At 45.9% G+C, this 15,298-nt stretch overlaps 1 protein-coding gene across 1 annotated transcript in view; it reads right to left on the bottom strand.

Moving 5' to 3' along the window:
• Positions 1-15,298, bottom strand: part of LOC141058332 (serine/threonine-protein kinase MARK2-like) — a 170,808-nt gene that overhangs the window by 35,672 nt on the left and 119,838 nt on the right. The gene's annotated exons all lie outside the window — the stretch shown is intronic.

Here is a 15,298-nt window from a genome sequence, read left to right as displayed (position 1 = left end):
CTGTACGAGCAGTGAGACCATGGATCCCTTACTGTACGAGCAGTGAGACCATGGATTCCTTACTGTAAGACCAGTGAGACCATGGATTCATTACTGTACAAGCAGTGACACTATGGAACTCTCAGCCGCATGATGTTGTAGTGGTGGATTCACTGCTGAAATTCAGGAAGGGCCTGGATGCCTTTCTTGATAAACATACTATTGCAGGTTATGGGCGCTAGATTCTGTTAAGGGATGTTAATCCACAGAAATAGTCCAATTCCCACATGGAATCAGGAATTATTTTCCCCTAATAAAGAGCTATTAGTGTCTGCCCCATGGGGTTTTTGCCTTCCGCTGGACCAACATGTTGGGCTATAGATTAAACTTCAGTCTACCTTCAGACTTAAACTACACATCCATACAGATGGCTTTGGAGGGTGACTCCTATGGATAGATTCCCTGTAACTCTGTGGCTCCCATTGGAGCTCATTGACACTTAACAAGGGCATCTGAGCCCTTAGCTAGTGATGCTGCAAGGACTTTGGCATGTGAGGGGTTACTGTTGTGAGTTCATTTTCCCCTTCACTACTGAGGCCCGATGAACTCCCTCTTCTGGTAAAGAAAGGTAGTGAGCCTGATTATCAAGCACCTGAGCCTAATGATGATGACTGGCTGAGTGGAGTGACGGACTGGATATAAGGCCTTCTGCCCTGCAGGTGATTTCTCTGTGGGATCCTTGGAGACCAGTCTGAATTCCTGCTCTTCTAAAGCTAAGTTTTCTGCTCTGCCTTTTGCATTTTTGCTTTGACTTTGTTTTGCTTTGTTTGTCTGGATTTCTGCCATTCCCTGCTGGGGTGAGCTGAATTCCTTTAGCTCTGTCTTCAGAAAGTACCTGAGTGCTGATATAGCTTTTGAAGCCTAGCTGCTTCAGGGTCTTTTTCCATATCAGCCTGTTGGCTTATGTCTCTGATAGGGTTTTGGCAGATTGCAGACAGCAACCTTCCTTTCCTGTCCTGTGTAGTTAGTTTGGGCTCCATCGTTTACTCAGCCTATCTTTCTGTCTGTGTGAGTGTTTTTTCATCTTGCTTCACCGTCATTATATGTTGGGGGCTGCCTTTTACTTTGGGGTCTGCTCTGGGGCAGTTTAGATTTCCTTTTCTGTCTTTAGGCTATTTAGCTCTCCGGCTGTGATCGAGGGGTCTAGGGCACCGTAGGAACCCCCCACGGCTACTGCTAGTTGTGTTGATAGGTTCAGGGGTCTGCAATCTGATAGTTGCCAACTTCTCTGGTTTTCTGGACATAGCTTCTATTTTTGTGTCTGCCTCCTACGGTGACTCATTCATAACAGGTTACACTGCCGGGATCTCAGCCGCTTCCTCCCTTGATGGTATATAACCACGGATACACCAGACCCCATATTCGGGACTCGGCATCAGGTCCATGAAGGACATAGATTTTGTGCAGCTCGTTTAGGATCCCCCAGCCTCCATACAATGACCAGTTGAGTGACACGGATGAATTTGGGACTCTTAGAAAAGGAGACTTCAATGGAAGAGTCACATGCGATTTCCAGAAACATCTACAATGGTGGGACGCGTAGATTGTGGTGTCTCCCCCCTAGACCCCCATATAACAGGTCAGCTCGCTATGTGCCTTCATTACCTGCCTGCTGCTGCCCTTGCTCCTGCTGTACAGCGGCACCCCACTGCTGGCCGTCAGGCACAGCAGAAACACCAATGTCTCCTCCATTTCTTTCACGAATCATCACAATCTCTGCCTTGGAAACCATCAGAGCTGGCAGCCACCATCTTGCTTTTCGAAAAGCATGCCGGGAAGAGAGACAGCGAAGCCAGCAACAAGAGAAGCGGTTGCTAGGTTACAGAAAAGGGCGGGGACAATTACGTAGCAGAATAGGTACTAGTGGAACAATGCTGTCACTGGCCGCTAGAGGTCAGTTTGGGAGGAAGCTCCCCCTGTGGAGAGACGTTAGTGGTACGGTCCGCTGTCAGTCATGGCTGCCTTCATTTGTGCTAGTGCTGCAATCTTGCTGCATATGGGAAGCAGTGGAGGTGGGCAGGACTGCAGCAGAGCAGCGCACACAGCAGACAGTGGGACACAGGGCTCTACAGGCAGGTCTGTCCTCGGTGTGTGAGGAATTGCTGCTGCTGCCGCGCCGCCCCCACACTCGTGCCGCCTGTGGCGGACCGCCCCCCCCACGCTACGCCACTGCCTAAAGGTTATCTAAAGCTTAGAGAACTGAGTGATTTATTGAATGAGTTACAGGTTGCCCAGAAGGAAGGAGACTTCCCCAGATTGGCATTCTTAGACACCGCTAAGGGTGTCAATCCGATAGTACAGAAACTTCCTTACAACCTACAAGAAAAATGGATTACATGGGGTTTAAAGTATATTCAAAATTATAATGTATCATTCCCTCCTTTCACTGTATTTGTTGATTTTGTCACCAAACAATCTAGGATCAGAAAAGACCCTAGTTTTGACTTTACTCTATCATATTCCACTGTTCCCGGTTTCAAACCCAGTAGGACACCCGTGGCAGTCCACAAAACTAACATTAATTCCACAGGCCCTCCTCACAAGGTAAATAAACCCCCTCCAGACGAGAGCAAGCCTCAGGATGTCAGTAAACATTGTCCTCTACACAAGAAACCACATCCTCTACTGAAATGCAGAGCTTTCAGGGAGAAGTCTTTGGAGGATCGCAAAGGTTTCCTCAAGGAGAACAATATCTGCTTCAAATGTTGTGCCACAACCTCTTACTTCACCAGGAACTGTGAAGCTAGCGTGAAATGTGCAGAATGCAGCAGCACGGATCACAATACAGCCTTATACCCAGGATCACCTCCACGAGCGTTGTCGCAGACAGAGGAGCAAGATGGGAAGCAGGAGGACACTGACAAAGACACCCCTGTGGTCATCTCTCAATGTACGGAGATCTGTATAGGACTCACATGAGGAAGGTCCTGTTCAAAAATCTGCCTTGTACGAGTCTATCCTGTAGGCCGCAAAGACAAAGCCTTCAAGATATATGCAATCCTGGATGACCAAAGTAACAGGTCTTTAGCCAGGTAAATCTTCTTTGACAAATTCAGCATTGTAGGCCCTGGTTCTCCCTACACCCTGAGGACGTGTTCAGGTACCGTCGAGATGGCGGGGAGAAAAGCAACCGGATACAAGGTGAAGTCCATAGATGGCCAAACCTGCCTATCATTACTGACCATCCTGGAGTGCAACCAGAATCCTGACAACAGGTCAGAGATACCTTCATGGGAGGTGGCGACACATCACCCCCATGTGAAGTGTATAGCCCACCTGATACCTGAGATGGATCCAGGAACCCCAATAGCTCTACTCCTGGGAAGAGATATACTACAAGTCCACAAGGCTAGAGATTGTATAAACAACTCCAGGAATGCTCCGTACGCACAGAAGCACGACCTTGGATGGGTCATCATAGGAGACATCTGCCTTGGAGGAGCTCACAAGCCGGCCTCAGTCAACAGTATGCTTACCAGCAGCACACTAGAAAATGGACGTCCATCTCTCTTCCGGCCATGTCACAATAGTCTGCTGGTAAAGGAATTGCCAAACAGCACTCCACTACCTTGCCCTTCCTCAGCACCTACCAATGAAGACCACACCTGTGAGCGTGAACAAGACCAATGGGATGTACAGTCTTCCAAAGGACAAAGGAGGATGACAAAGTTACAATGTCTGTTATGAATGGGTCACCGAGGAGGAAAACAAGACCAAGCCAAGTCACAGAAAACCAGAGAGGTTGGTAACTACACGGATTGCAGACCCCTGATCCTAACCACACAACTAACAGCAGCCGTGGAGCGTACCTACGATGATTCTAGATGTCTCGTCACAGCCGGAGGACTAAATAAGCCTAAAGCAAAAAAAGGGGAAATATAAAACTGCCCCAGAGCAGACCCCAAAGGAGTAGACAGCCCCCACACATGTATTGATGGTGAGACAAGATGAAAACACGAACACAGGTAGGAAAATAGGCTGAGCAAACTATGTGGCCCACACTAACTAGAAAGGACAGGAAAGGAAAGATACTGTCTGCAATCACGCCCAAAAACCCTGCAAAAATGTCCAACACTTCTGATAGCAAAAAATACCGTGAAGTCACTAGACTTCTCCCACTATATCAGCATTCTGGCATATTCTGAGAACAGAGCAAAAAGAGGCCAATCTAATAAGGGACAAAAAGCAAACTGGCGCATACAGTAACATAAGAATGGAAATTCAGCACAGCCCCAGCCGGGGCTGGCTGACCACACAAAAAACTGAATAGACCAAACCAAATCAAATGTGAACATTAGCAAAGACAACTTAGTTTGAGAAGGCAGGAACTGAGCTGGAAACTAAGACCTCAGGAGGCAGGAAAAAAATCACCAGCATGGGAATAGGGAGTCGGCTGTCTTAAATCTAGTCTGAGACTCCAGATGTCCAATCCTCTTCCTCATTATCAGGTGGCAGGTCTCTGTTAATTAGATCATCTTCACTACCTCCTGCCACCACCAGAGGGAGCCCGGAAAAAGAACTCACAACTCCTCTGTCAGCACAACCAGCTCCCTCACCAGAAACCAGAGGCAGACCAGAAAATGAGTTCACAACAGTACCCCCCCCTTGAGGAGGGGTCACCGAACCTTCATCCACACCACCAGGCCGATCAGGATGGGCCCGGTGAAAAGCACGAACCAATCTATTGGCATGAATGTCAGAGGCAGAGACCCAAAAATTATCCTCCTGGCCATAACCCTTACATTTGACCAAATACTGGAGTCTCGGTCTAGCCAAACGAGAATCCAATATTTTCTCTACCTCATAGTCCACATTGCCTTCAACCAATACAGGGTCAGGAGGCGCCGCCACAGGAACTACTGGCTCAACAAACCTCTTCAATAGAGATTTGTCAAATACGTTATGGATCTTAAACGTAACTGGAAGAGTCAATCGAAAAGAAACAGGATTAAGAATCTCCAAAATCCTATAAGGTCCAACAAATCTTGGCTTGAACTTTGGAGACGCAACCTTCATAGAGATATTCTTTGATGACAACCAAACCATATCACCCACTTTAAACCGGGGACCAATGGTCCTATGCTGGTTGGCAAACCGCTGGGCCTTTTCCTGAGAGAGTGGCAACTTATCCACCACTTGGTCCCAAATCTGCTTCATTCTCTCTACCACAATGTCCACACGTGGGCAGGCTGAATATTCCACTTGCCCTGAAGAAAATCGAGGATGAAACCCAAAGTTACAGAAAAAGGGCGACATCAAAGTGGCAGAACTAGCTCTATTGTTTAGCGCGAATTCAGCCAAGGGCAAAAATGAGACCCAGTCATCCTGATCAGCAGATATAAACGATCTCAAATAGGACTCCAAAGTCTGGTTTGTTCTCTCAGTCTGCCCATTGGTCTGAGGATGAAACGCAGAGGAGAAAGATAACTGAATTCTCAGATTGGAACAAAAGGCTTTCCAGAATCTGGAAACAAACTGGACTCCTCTGTCAGACACAATGTTATCAGGAATCCCATGCAACTGAACCACCTGTTGTAAAAACAAGGGCACCAACTCTGAGGAAGATGGCAACTTTGGGAGTGGTACAAGATGGACCATCTTAGAAAATCTATCACAAATCACCCAGATAACAGTCATTCTCTGAGAGACAGGAAGCTCAGAAATAAAATCCATTGAGATATGGGTCCATGGCCTCTTGGGCAGCGGCACGGGCATCAACAACCCACTAGAACGAGAACAGGGTTTAGACTGAGAACAAGTCCCACAGGACTGCACAAAATTCCCGACATCACGAGATAAGGCAGGCCACCAAGAAGACCGACTCACCAAATCTCTGGTACCAAAAATACCTGGATGACCAGCCAATGCGGAGCAATGAACTTCAGACATCACTCTCTTCCTCCACTGGTCAGGAACATACAATTTTCCCATAGGACAACGCTCAGGTTTATCCTCCTGAAATTCCTCCAGGGTGCGTCTCAAATCGGGCGAAATGGCAGAAAGAATTACCCCCTCACTTAGGATGGTAGTAGGCTCGGTCACAATAAGAGAATCAGCAAAGAAACTCCTAGAAAGGGCGTTTGCCTTAACATTATTAGTGCCAGGAAGAAAAGAGACCACAAAATTAAAACGCGTGAAAAACAAGGCCCACCTAGCCTGTCTAGGATTCAAGCGTTTGGCCGACTCCAGATAAATCAAATTCTTGTGGTCGGTGAGGACCACAACTTGATGTCTAGCTCCCTCCAACCAATGTCTCCACTCTTCAAATGCCCATTTCATGGCCAACAATTCCCGATTCCCTGCGCCATAGTTGCGTTCAGATGGGGATAACTTTTGAGAAAAGAAGGCACAGGGATTCATTTTAGAAGTCACAGGATCTTTTTGGGACAAAACAGCTCCCGCATCAATCTCAGAAGCATCTACCTCCACCTGAAATTGAAGTGAGACATCAGGTTGCCGTAAAACCGGAGCAGAAGTGAATCTCCGCTTAAGCTCCTGAAATGCCGAGACAGCCTCTGGAGACCAATTCAGCACATCAGTGGCCTTCTTGGTCAGATCAGTCAGTGGTTTGACAATACCAGAAAAATTACCTATAAATTTACGATAGAAATTAGTAAAACCCAAAAACTTCTGGAGAGCCTTCAAAGAAGTGATCTGAACCCAATCATAAATGGCCTGTACCTTGGCCGGATCCATTTCAATAGTCGACGGAGAGAAAGTAAATCCCAAAAATGAAATCCTCTGTACACCAAAGAGGCATTTCGATCCCTTAACAAACAGGGAATTCTCCCTCAAAATCCGGAACACAGTCAGGACATGTTCCACATGAGAATCCCAAACACTGGAAAAGATCAAAATATCATCCAGATAGATGATCAAAAACTTATCCACAAAGTCCCGGAAAATATCATTCATAAAGGATTGGAAGACAGAAGGGGCATTAGTGAGCCCAAAAGGCATCACCAGGTACTCAAAATGTCCCTCCGGAGTATTAAACGCCGTCTTCCATTCATCCCTGTGCTTGATGCGAATAAGATTATACGCCCCCCTGAGGTCAAGATTAGTAAACCAGCAGGCACTTTTAACTCTGGAGAATAAATCAGACATCAGGGGTAACGGGTACTGATATTTAACCGTCATCTTGTTGAGGGAACGATAGTCAATATAAGGTCTTAATGAACCATCTTTCTTGGCCACAAAAAAACCCAGCACCTAAGGGTGAACAGGATGGTCTAATATGACCCTTCTCCAATGACTCCTTAATATAAGATCGCATAGCATCATGTTTGGGTACTGATAAGCTGAAAAGCCGACCCTTGGGAAATTTACACCCAGGCATCAACTCAATTGCACAGTCATAACTCCTATGAAGAGGCAAAGACGCAGACTTATTCTCACTATATACATCAGAAAAATCAGCCAAATAATCAGGAATATCACGAGACTGATGAGAGGTGGAGAAAACAGGAGTGTCTCTAAGAACACACTGACAACTCCAACTCACCACAGACACAGAGTTCCAATCCAAAACTGGATTATGAGTTTGCAACCGGGGAAAACCCAGAACAATAGTATCATGCAAATTGTGCAACACCAAAAATGTACAATTATCATTGTGGTCTGGAGCAACTCGCATTATCACCTGGGTCCAAAACTGAGGTTTATTCTCCGCCAAAGGAGTAGCATCAATACCCCTCAAAGGAATAGGCGTCCGCAGAGGTATCATAGGAAAACCACAACGTTTAGCAATGTCCAAATCCATCAGATTCAAAGCTGTTCCTGAATCTACAAAAGCCTTAGCGGAAAATGTGGATAAGGAGCAGATCAGAGTAATTGCCAAAAGAAACTTAGGTTGTACACTGCCCACAGCAAATGTGTGTGCAAATCGTTTCTCTCCTTTAGTGCAGACAGAAATAGTATGAGAGGCATCTCCACAGAAAAAACACAGCTTATTACACCTTCTAAACTCCTGACGTTGTGCCCTAGACAAAACCCTATCACATTACATAGGTTTAGACGTTTGTTCAAAAGATGGCAACGCCTCTCGTGTAGTTTTACGTTTACGTAAACGCAGATCAACTTGAATGGCTAATGACATAGAATCATCAAGACCAGAGGGAACAGGAAATCCCACCATATCTTTTACGGTCTATGATAAACCCTTCCAAAAGAGAGCTGCCAATGCACCATCATTCCATGTAGTAAGGACCGCCCACTTTCGGATTTTTTGACAGTATAACTCTGCAGAATCCTGACCCTGGTTCAATGCCAATAGGGTTTTCTCAGCATGATCAATAGCATTAGGTTCATCATACAACCCCAAGGCTTGAAAAAATGCATCCACATTAGTCAGAATAGGATTTTCAGGTGTCAGAGAAAAAGCCCAATCCTGAGGATCGCCGCGCAGCAAGGAAATCACAATTTTAACCTGCTGCACAGAGATCCCCAATGAGTTAGGCTTCAAGGCAAGAAATAATTTACAATTATTCTTAAAATTCAAAAATTTAGACCGATCCCCAGAAAACACATCAGGAGTAGGGATCTTTGGTTCAACAGCATGTGACTGAGCGAGATAGGCGGAAATTCCCCGCACTTCAGCAGCAAGCTGCTCCACACGATCAGACAATTGCTTAATCTCCATTAGAGAAAAAATCCTCCTACGGCCCCAGAGAAAAAGAGGAAAAAATACATAAAAAAAAAAAATCTGAAACTTTTTTTTTCCTTTTTTTTCCTTTTTAACAATTTTCTCCTGCTTTTGAGTACCCTAGAATCTGTGGTATGGCTGGTGATTGTGTTATGAATGGGTCACCGAGGAGGAAAACAAGACCAAGCCAAGTCACAGAAAACCAGAGAGGTTGGTAACTATGCGGATTGCAGACCCCTGATCCTAACCACACAACTAACAGCAGCCGTGGAGCGTACCTATGATGATTCTAGATGCCTGGTCACAGCCGGAGGACTAAATAAGCCTAATGCAAGAAAAGGGGAAATCTAAAACTGCCCCAGAGCAGACCCCAAAGGAATAGACAGCCCCCACACATGTATTGACGGTGAGACAAGATGAAAACACGAACACAGGTAGGAAAATAGGCTGAGCAAATGATGGGGCCCACACTAGCTAGAAAGGACAGGAAAGGAAAGATACTGTCTGCAATCATGCCAAAAAACCCTGCAAAAATGTCCAACACTTCTGATAGCAAAAAATACCCTGAAGTCACTAGACTTCTCCCACTATATCAGCACTCTGGCATATTCTGAGAACAGAGCAAAAAGAGGCCAATCTAATAAGGGACAAAAAGCAAACTGGCACATACAGTAACATAAGAATGGAAATTCAGCACAGCCCCAGCTGGGGCTGGCTGACCACACAAATAACTGAATAGACCAAACCAAATCAAATGTGAACATTAGCAAAGACAACTTAGCTTGAGAAGGCAGGAACTGAGCTGGAAACTAAGACCTCAGGAGGCAGGAAAAAATCACCAGCATGGGAATAGGGAGTCGGCTGTCTTAAATCCAGTCTGAGACTCCAAATGTCCAATCCTCTTCCTCATTATCAGGTGGCAGGTCTCTGTTAATTAGATCATCTTCACTACCTCCTGCCACCACCAGAGGGAGCCCGGAAAGAGAACTCACAACTCATCTGTCAGCACAACCAGCTCCCTCACCAGAAACCAGAAGCAGACCAGAAAATGAGTTCACAACAGATGTCCATAGAAGATAGGATGTTTCTGAACATCATGGATACACAAATAGTCAAAGACAATCTCAACAAGGGACAGCCTATTCCTGGAGACAGAGTGCTAAAGAAGCTCGATCCAATAGTTGACCAAGACGGGCTGTTGAGAGTAGGTGGCCGTCTTCAAGAAGCCGAGGTAGAAGTTTCAGAGAAACACCCGGTAATAATTCCTGGACGTCATCACGTCACAACCCTGCTCATTCAGCATCATCATGACTTAGTAAGACACCAAGGCTCTTTGCTCACCAAAGGGAATTTGCAGGCGGCTGATCAATGGATAGTCAGCACAAAGAGAAACGTGAGCAAACTCATCTTCAACTGTGTAACATGTCGCAAACTCCGTGGCTCGTTCCAAAATCCTAAGATGGCCAATTTTCCATCTGACAGACTCAGTACCAAACCCTCCTTCACCAACGTTGGACTAGACTAGGTCCTTGATCCGTGGCTACTCGACGCACTAGGAAGACCAATACTGACGCAAAGTGTTGGGCAGTTCTATTCACTTGTCTGTCCATCAGAGCTGTTCATATCGAAGTAATCAAATCTATAACCACTTCAAGTTTCATAAATGCGTTTCGACGTTTCACCACAATCAGAGGTCCTGTGAAGCATATTCGCTCAGATAGAGGTACGAATTTCATTGGAGCGGCAAGAGAACTCCAAATCTCTTCCGATTTGGACATCGCTAATGTTGAAAGGTACCTAGGTGAGCAAGGATGCACCTGGACTTTCAAATCGCCACACTCTTTGCACATGGGAGGTGCCTGGGAGAGAATGATAGGCATAGCGTGCAAGATACTAGACTCTATCTTCCTCCAAACGCACACCAGACTCACACTTGAGAGTTTAACTACGTTCTTGGCCGAGGTATCAGCTATCATGAACGTCAGGCCACTGTCAGCACTTTCCAGGGATTCTGGAGACCCAACAGTCCTTACTCCGGCAATGCTACTCACGCCGAAAACCTGTGTCCCGTGAGCTCCACTCGGAGAATTCAACTATAAAGATCTCTTCAGATGCCAGTGGAGGCAAGTGCAAAGTGTGTCCAATGTCTTCTGGGACAGATGGAAGAAGCAATATCTCTCCACTCTACAAACCAGGACAAAATGGCAAAAAGACCGCCCAAACATCCAACCAGGCAATGTGGTGCCTTTCAAAGACACTCAGTCACATCGTAATGAATGGCCACTCAGCCTAGTCACCAAGCCTCTTCCCAGCAAGGACGGGAAAGTGCGCAAAGTGGAGGTCAAAGTGAGCAAACTTCGGGAGAACAAACTGTTTCTCAGGTCAGTTACTGAACTTGTACTGTTATTATCCCCAAAAGAGCCAAATAGTGGCATCCATTGATGCCAAGCGAGGAGTGTTCTGCCCATTCTGTGCAGCTAGATATTTTTAAGTGCTGTTCTAGCTATCACCAGTAGGTGTTATAAGTTGCCCTTCTCTTTTTATTCATGTGTTTGGAATCTTCTGTTTCCCCCAAAATGGTTAACTGTTCAGAACCGCCCCTTCTTCCTGCCCTGGTCAACAACATGTAACCATTTTCCAGCTGTCTTCTCAGTAGCTCACATGTGCTCAGCTCTCTGCAAAACCATTGCTTATAACAAGTGGATTCTGCTTTTATCAGAATCATCCACATTTTTTTCAACAATCTGCTGAATCATCCATATCTGTATTCAACAATCTCTGATATCATCTACATCTTTGTACAACAACCCCTGATCTCATCTACTACTCTGTTCTACTATACCATCTGTTATCATCTCCCATTGTTGTCCATATCATCCTAATAAATATAGACTTAAGCACCCATACAGTCTTGTTTCTGGGAGTGGATGAAAGGTTATGCCTTATGCTGTAATCCACACAGCGTCATATGTGAAAGAAGGCAGAACAACGTTATCTGACGGAGAGCAGACATGGAATGTGTACAGAGAGGAATTAACAAGTAGCTGACAGTTGTTGGAAAGACAGACTTTGACCGTGTACACCAAAATTACCATAGAGTTGGGAATCAGTGCAAGGTGAAGATACCTGCCTGGAAGGCTGATGGCACGGCTCCATATCAGAAGCCTCACAAGACAATGAAAGTACAATATTTTCCATGTCATATCTATAAAACCCAAGTTTCAATTAATCCATGGATTTTTCCATTATCAAGGAACATCGCAAAAGTTTTTGTAGCTGGCAACCCACAGGAACGCAATATCTCCATGAATTATGGATACATCATATTCATTCGTGGTATGTACAGTATAGAATGCTTGATGACGGCCATATTGTTTCTCTTTCCTGGAGGAAAATATGACCGACTCTAATCTAATTGGCAGACCCATCTTAACCTAAGTGAGGGATTTTATAAGACCCTTTATAACTTGTCATGTAAGAAATATCAGGGTAAGACCCCAAGAGAAGCAACGAGTATTGCAGACCTGTCCATATTTCCTGCAACGATCTCCTCTGATAGAGGCTTTCTCGGATCAAAGTCGTAAGATGTATCTGTATTTTATCCATTTTATTTTATACTGTTTATTTTATACTGTTTTGACAGTATGTCTTTTTATTATTCCATCTTTAGTAACTTTTTTTTAAGCACTGTACTTTTTTTTGTATATTAAATCTAAAATGTAATAAGTTTGTTCCTCGCTGCTCTAAATGAAACCCTAAGGAAGCCGAGAATACCTTGGTTGTGCTACCCTGTGTGCAAGAGGAGTACCTATCAGATGCTCAAGAAAGCTGGGTGGCACATGTGCTAGTGTGTGACCTAGTGCAGACGTCTCACTATCCTATCAAAACGGCGAGTGGTGACAGCGAAGAGTGGCGTGGATGTTGGATCTGTGGGATGCGCTTAGCTCATTTTCAGCTTATTGCAAGTGGACGAGTGAGTGGCGCTATACAGTAGCTTCTCAGGCATGTGTGTTGCTCATGGCCAGAGCCGGCGTCAGCACCCGTGCAAGTGCCGGGGCCCTGAGTAGGTGGGGGGACACCAGCGCGTCATGGGAGCCCGATGCCAGCACCGGCGAGTAGGCCCCTCCGCTTGCTCAGGGTCCTGGCACTTCTGATACTTTTCTCCCTCCGTTCCCTCGCTGCGCGCCTTCTGACTGTAACATTTCAGGTCAGAGGGCGCGATGACGTCACGTCTGTGCACCTTCTGCCTTAACATGAAAAGAGAAGGATGAATGACCTCATTGAGATCAACATCCGACACTGCGGAGACACCATCACGTGTTTCTCAACGCAGTGATTCTAGAGCACTGCTCCCATCCCTTATGGGAAATATGTAAAACATGCAAATATATAAGCCGCGGAGACACCATCACATGTTTCTCAACGCAGGCAGTAACTAGCCAGGTCTTTCACCGGGAAGGAACAACCACGGGAAGGGCAGTCTCCAATGAAGGAAACCACCTATGCCAAAACATGGTATCCATCCACAGACAGCTGTTTCGGGGTATTGCCCCTCATCAGTGTGGAGTAGGAAACTGGCTAGTGGGAGCAATGCCTAGTAACAGACCATGCTTGCATGTTTTACATATTTCCCATAAGGGATGGGAGCAGTGCTCTAGAATCACTGCGTTGAGAAACACGTGATGGTGTCTCCGCAGTGTCGGATGTTGATCTCCATGAGGTCATTCATCCTTCTCTTTTCATGGTCTGTTACTAGGCATTGCTCCCACTAGCCAGTTTCCTACTCCACACTGATGAGGGGCAATACCCCGAAACAGCTGTCTGTGGATGGATACCATGTTTTGGCATAGGTGGTTTCCTTCATTGGAGACTGCCCTTCCCGTGGTTGTTCCTTCCTGGTGAAAGACCTGGCTAGTTACTGCCTGTGTTGAGAAACATGTGATGGTGTCTCTGCGGCTTATATATTTGCATGTTTTACATATTTCCCATAAGGGATGGGAGCAGTGCTCTAGAATCACTGCATTGAGAAACACGTGATGGTGTCTCCGCAGTGTCGGATGTTGATCTCCATGAGGTCATTCATCCTTCTCTTTTCATGGTCTGTTACTAGGCATTGCTCCCACTAGCCAGTTTCCTACTCCACACTGATGAGGGGCAATACCCCGAAACAGCTGTCTGTGGATGGATACCATGTTTTGGCATAGGTGGTTTCCTTCATTGGAGACTGCCCTTCCCGTGGTTGTTCCTTCCCGGTGAAAGACCTGGCTAGTTACTGCCTGTGTTGAGAAACATGTGATGGTGTCTCCGCGGCTTATATATTTGCATGTTTTACATATTTCCCATAAGGGATGGGAGCAGTGCTCTAGAATCACTGCGTTGAGAAACACGTGATTGTGTCTCCGCAGTGTCGGATGTTGATCTCCATGAGGTCATTCATCCTTCTCTTTTCATGGTCTGTTACTAGGCATTGCTCCCACTAGCCAGTTTCCTACTCCACACTGATGAGGGGCAATACCCCGAAACAGCTGTCTGTGGATGGATACCATGTTTTGGCATAGGTGGTTTCCTTCATTGGAGACTGCCCTTCCCGTGGTTGTTCCTTCCCGCTGAAAGACCTGGCTAGTTACTGCCTGCGTTGAGAAACATGTGATGGTGTCTCCGCGGCTTATATACACTCACTGGCCACTTTATTAGGTACACCTGTCCAACTGTGTGTTAAGACTTAATTTCTAATCAGCCAATCACATGGCGGCAACTCAGTGCATTTAGGCATGTAGACATGGTCAAGACAATCTCCTGCAGTTCAAACCGAGCATCAGTATGGGGAAGAAAGGTGATTTGAGTGCCTTTGAACGTGGCAAGATTGTTGGTGCCAGAAGGGCTGGTCTGAGTATTTCAGAAACTGCTGATCTACTGGGATTTTCACGCACAACCATCTCTAGGGTTTACAGAGAATGGTCCGAAAAAGAAAAAAAATCCAGTGAGCGGCAGTTCTGTGGCCGGAAATGCCTTGTTGATGCCAGAGGTCAGAGGAGAATGGGCATACTGGTTCGAGCTGATAGAAAGGCAACAGTGACTCAAATTGCCACCCGTTACAACCAAGGTAGGCAGAAGAGCATCTCTGAACGCACAGTGCGTCGAACTTTGAGGCAGATGGGCTACAGCAGCAGAAGACCACACTGGGTACCACTCCTCTCAGCTAAGAACAGGCATCTGATGGCTACTTTCAGCAGGATAATGCGCCATGTCATAAAGCTCGAATCATCTCAGATTGGTTTCTTGAACATGACAATGAGTTCACTGTACTCAAATGGCCTCCTCAGTCACCAGATCTCAATCCAATAGAGCATCTTTGGGATGTGGTGGAACGGGAGATTCGCATCAGGGATGTGCAGCCGACAAATCTGCGCCAACTGTGTGATGCCATCATGTCAATATGGTCCAAAATCTCTGAGGAATGCTTCCAGCACCTTGTTGAATCTCTGCCACGAAGAATTGAGGCAGTTCTGAAGGCAAAAGGGGGTCCAACCCGTTACTAGCATGGTGTACCTAATAAAGTGGCCAGTGAGTGTATTTGCATGTTTTACATATTTCCCATAAGGGATGGGAGCAGTG

This window comes from Dendrobates tinctorius, unplaced genomic scaffold (genome assembly GCF_039654945.1).
Source record: "Dendrobates tinctorius isolate UK_male_01 unplaced genomic scaffold, ASM3965494v1 ptg000211l, whole genome shotgun sequence".
NCBI classification, from domain to species: domain Eukaryota; kingdom Metazoa; phylum Chordata; class Amphibia; order Anura; family Dendrobatidae; genus Dendrobates; species Dendrobates tinctorius.
The sequence above is the reverse complement of the archived record's forward strand: the minus strand, read 5'-3'. Positions and strand labels throughout refer to the sequence as shown.